The following is a 5,312-nucleotide window of genomic DNA, read 5'->3' on the forward strand; positions in this document are numbered from 1 at the left end:
ACTCAAAGAAACCAAAAACTAGACAGTATAAATAATATCGTAAACTCAAAAACCCTGGGTCAACGACCCAGGCATCCTAACAGTACCCCCCCCCTCAAGGGCTGGCTTCCAGACAGCCCAAACCAAAACATCAAAATCAAAAAAAACAAAAACAACCCAACCAGGGTGGGCGGTGGGGGAAACAGGATGGAGGGCCCGAAACAAACCAAACAAGGAGCCAGAAACAACAAAACAAAACAAAACAAAAAAAAAAATGCAAACACTGGAGCCCGGAAAGCAACAGAACAAAAACAGGAACAAAGCCCAAAACAACAGCACCAAGGCCCAGGCAAAGTCCAAAAGCAAACAAACAAAAGAGCTCACGAAAAGCGCAGAGGCCCAGGCAATAGTCTCAAAAAAGTTCAGGGGGCCGGCCCGGAGGCTGACGGCACAACAGTCCAAACCCGGGTAGGTCAGGGGGGCAGCCCGGAGGCTGATGGTCCAAGAGCCCAGAAAACAGTTCAGGAGGCCGGCCGGGCGGGAGGCACCGACGGCGGCGGAGCAGGTCAGGAGGCCGGCCGGGCGGGAGGCAGCGACGGCGGCGTAATTCAGGGGGCTGTCCATGACGGCAATGACGTCCAGTCATCGGCCGGACAGGACGTGCAGGACGAGCAGGCCGGACAGGACGTGCAGGAACAGACAGCATGGAGACCTCAGGAGCAGACGAAGCTGAACACTCGGAGACTGGACCAGGCGGAGCTGCAGAGGCAGAAGCTGGACCAGGCGTAGCAGAGGCAGAGGCTGGACCAGGCGTAGCAGAGGCAGAGGCTGGACCAGGCGTAGCAGAGGCAGAGGCTGGACCAGGCGTAGCAGAGGCAGAGGCTAATGGCAGCTGGACAGGCTCCTCAGGCCCTCCAGCTGACGTGGCTTGAGGCTGAACAGGCTCCTCGGACCCTCCAGCAGGAAGAGACGGCTGAAGCGGTTCCTCGGACCCTCCAGCGGAGACAGGTGGCTGAACGGGCCCCTCGGACCCTCCAGCGGAGACAGGTGGCTGAACGGATGACCGAGGAGAGGAGCGACGGTGGCGTCGCTTCCTTTTAGACGAGGGAACAGGAACCAGTGGAGAAACGGAGACCTCCTCCTCATCCTCCGACCACACAGCCGCCAGGAAAAAGGCAGGCGAACGGACAGGCGAACAAGGTCCCAGCTGGCGTGAGGAAGGGGAGGAAGCCTGCAGTGGCGATGAAGCAGAGTGTGCGTTGTCCTGCGGCAGCGGTGGGGAAGATGTAGTGAGGGAGAGAGCAAGCTCACTAGCCCTGACTTGCTCTCTCCAGGCAGTAATGGTGTTCCCCAACTCAGTGTCTCTAGCAAACTGGCTAAGCCGGGGATTATGCCGAATGATGGCCTCCACCGCGCTCAGCCCCACTGCCATGGTCCTTAAATCCGGGGACTGGGCGATGCGGTCGAGCAGGCGCACCAGCCGCTCCATCTCGCCGTTGAACTCAAAGAAAAAGGAGTCTGCAGGGTCCATGTTCTGGTCGCGATCTTCTGTTAGGTGTGGCTGTGTGCAGGCAGGAATAGGACCCAAGGTGCAGACTCCGGAGACAGACGTGAACTCAAAAAAGTAGTGATGGGACGTTCTGTATCGAGGCTTCGGAGCGTGTGTCGAGTAATGGAGGGGGCGTTTCCGCGAAGCGCGTATCGAGGCTTGCTTCATTTATGGGAGGAGCTGAAAATGATGACGTCCGAAGCCTCGCTGCCCGGCTGTACCACGTGACTGGTTCATGAAGCGGTTCGAACTTTGCCGCAAATAATCATTTTCCATACTGCCAGCATAAATATACACAGTATACTGCCATCACTACACTATAGGTGTTTTACACACTCCTTTTGTTGTTGACATTTACAGGCTGTGTGCAAAATGCCACACTCTTCAAATTCATGCCAGCTATTATTTTTACGTCCAGTAGGTGTCCTGCTAGAGCAAATGAAGCTTCATGAAGCTTCGCGTTGGGGTGAACCAATTGGATGAAAAGCTTCAGTGCTTCATGGGGCTTCATCTGCCCATCACTACAAAAAAGGCTTTAATTTAATACTCAAAATATAACAAAACTAAAAAAAACCTCAACACAAACTTAAACTAGAGAAATGACAGCGCACACACAGCTAAGAAACCGGTAGATCGCGACACAGACACAGAGAAACACTGGGCTTAAATACACAGAGGGAGCAATCAGGGAATGGGTAACAGGAGGGAAACACAGCTGGGGCAAATCAGGCCTAACGAGACAAGAGGAAGCAAAACCCGACACATTAACATCAGACATGGACTTTCAAAGTAAAACAGGAAACACATAACACAGACTGAACAAAGACACAGACTCATATGCAGGCACTACAAAGGGAACAGAGACGTGTGAACAGGGCAGACACAAACACTGACTGAACAAGGGGATATAGGAACTTAAGATACACATAGACGCAAACTAGACAAGGGGATGCAGGTGATAGGGGAGACAGAGCAACTAAAGAAGACAGAGACATAAGCCATAAGACAGAACTCAAAAAAACCAAAAACTAGACAGTATAAATAATATCGTAAACTCAAAAACCCTGGGTCAACGACCCAGGCATCCTAACAGATGTGAGTTTATGACTGATATGGTGTCACAGGAAGCTTAACTGCATGGTACCAAGAAGAAATAAATACATGGCATTATCAGTAGAGCAGCATTGTGGTGCAGTGGTTAACACTGTCATAGCAAGAAGATCCAATCATCATTAAATATAAACAAATACATAAATATACCTCTTATACTTTAGTCATTCTTTATTAAAAAAAAAAATCCAAGATTACTTTCTGTCACTGTGAACATCAACAGTCAATACTTGTTGTTAACTCTGTGGAGGTGAAGTCTTGGTTTCCTTGATCCCCATCACTTTAACTCAATTAGCAACAATTAACAATGAAACACAGTAATTTATTATGTGCTGTAAATATTCAGTCTACTCCTGTGCTAATGCAGACATAAAGGTGCTCCAGTACTGCTCCAACTGCAGGAGGCAAAAAGTCACCTCAGGTCGATGGCACTCGGCCTGTAAACAGGGCTTCCCGTAAAATCAATGATCTTCAGTAGGAGCTATCAGTCTGTCTAACAGAAATAGCCATGGCTGTGCTGAGTCTAAGGCAGGGAAGAACAGTGCTGTGTGTTTACATCAGTGTGTGAGAGTAAGGGAGGCTGATCACTGGCCTGTCTGGGAGGTATTTCTCAAAGGCAGCAGAACTGAGGCATGTAGATCTGTCACGCATGCAGCTAGACAAGGCTTACAACTCACAGATTTTATTACTGTGGTTCTTTTTGTGTACTTTATGCGTTAATCTAATGCTGGAACAAACGTATAAGTTACAGCCAAAATAATCCTTGCTGATTACAATATGAGCAAACTCAAATACCCAGGAGGTGATGTGCTGATTGTTTTAGTTTCACAGTACTCAATTTTAGTAATCATTTTGCACTAGCAAAACTGGCCAGTGAAGGCAAAATTGATTTGTTTGTAGTATCAATTGCCTCCTTTGTTAATAGACCTGAAATAGAACCTTGAAAATGATTTTACCCTTTATGCAACACCATCAAATCGTGCTAATCCATTCCATGTTGCAGAGCGGAAGAAAAGTTATTTAAGACAAATCACAGGACAGAACGGTATGTTGATCATACACAGGGCAGTCTGATTAAATGATCAGACTTGAGCTCAGCTAAATTCCAAAACCCCTCAGTGGGGATTTACACATGGCACTAGAGTGTTTCCTCAGTTTTGGAGGGTGTGATAGAAACAGCATGCTGGTGTAATTAGAAGTAGTTAATTAGCTGTGGGTTAATTACTGGGTTCTGCAGAGCGATAGTGAAAGACCTGGTGGGGTGGCAAAGCAAAGAAGCAGCGAACACACAGCAGGAAGCTCCCAGTCTCCCACCAATTAGCAACCAGCATGGGGAGGGGAGCTTCTCTGGTGCACTCGGAGTACAAATGTATAAGAATCATTTCATTCAAACCTCTGTGCAAGGGAAGAGAAAGCAACGGTAGATAAAATTTTCATGGCGTTAGAAACATTTTAGTATTTTTCTTATTTGGGGGGGATAGAAAAAGTGGCAAGGTACATTGGAATTTTAGACGACAAGGTGATGCAAATAATACAACAGCCATTAAGTCCACAGAGTGAACGGGAAATATTATAATTACTGCAAAAGCAACTACTTCCTACGGCAACAAAATCATTCTTCATTTTGAAAGGCTGCACTGCATTATTTTCCTGTTATGTCCCACGTGGTTTGTTAAGAAAGCTTTGTAATTTATAAGCGCATAAATTATCCTTGGAATTAAGATATTGATGTATAATAAGAGAAGGGCTATTGGGCACAAACTAATGTTCACCCCCAGGCAACCCAGTGCGCAGAGCAATAGGGTGTCTTTAAAATCGCAAGACTGTGAGAATGAGACAGAGTGAAACTCTGCAGCTGTATCTTCCAAACAGTTATCTGATAAGTTTGATATACATTATCCATTTCTGCTCAATTTTAGACTAACAGACATGGATATTGAATGATTTGTAACAGTCTGAAATGCAACCTCACATACTTTGGCACGCCGATCTGACTTTCCCATAGTGTGGAATGCAGAAAAGCTGAAAGGACAGATAACACTTTGTGCAGTGGTCTTTCAGGGTTTAATCAATCAGAGAAGTACACGCTGATCAGATTGGGGACGATGCAAGTTAAAAAAAACAAAAAGGAATGCCCCAGATAGATATTTGCAGATGTACAACTGCGTTTCCTGCAGTTTAGCACAACAGAGAGAAAGAGAGAGGGAGAAAGCGAGAGAGCTAAAGACACGTGTCCACTGAAAGGTCAGGGACAAGGGGGAAATGTGCTGATCAAAGTCTTTGAGCCCCCGGACCTTCATTTCTACTAATTATCAAATCTTCCCCTATTTATATCTGCGGGAAGCAGACGGTCTCTAAAGAGAGGATGGAAGTGAAATCTGCAAACTACAGTGCTTTCAAAGCTTCTGTGTGCACTCACTCCATTTCATTTGTTCTACGGTACCAGGATTAGGGTAGTAGAAGCTAAGAGAACCAGTGAGCACAACTAAATGTTGTGAATAGACTGCAAGGCTGAGCAAACTGTAAAATACTTTATCAGTGCCATTCTTCAGCGGTGGAAATGTTACCTGTCATTGCATGGTGCTATACAGAGATGTGGTCCACATACAGTATGCACAAATGTGTGAAGACACACCTTCTTGCAGCTTTCAACTAAGGAAACCACAAACAGACT

The sequence above is a fragment of the Astatotilapia calliptera genome, chromosome 1 (genome assembly GCF_964374335.1).
Source record: "Astatotilapia calliptera chromosome 1, fAstCal68.1, whole genome shotgun sequence".
Classification (NCBI taxonomy): domain Eukaryota; kingdom Metazoa; phylum Chordata; class Actinopteri; order Cichliformes; family Cichlidae; genus Astatotilapia; species Astatotilapia calliptera.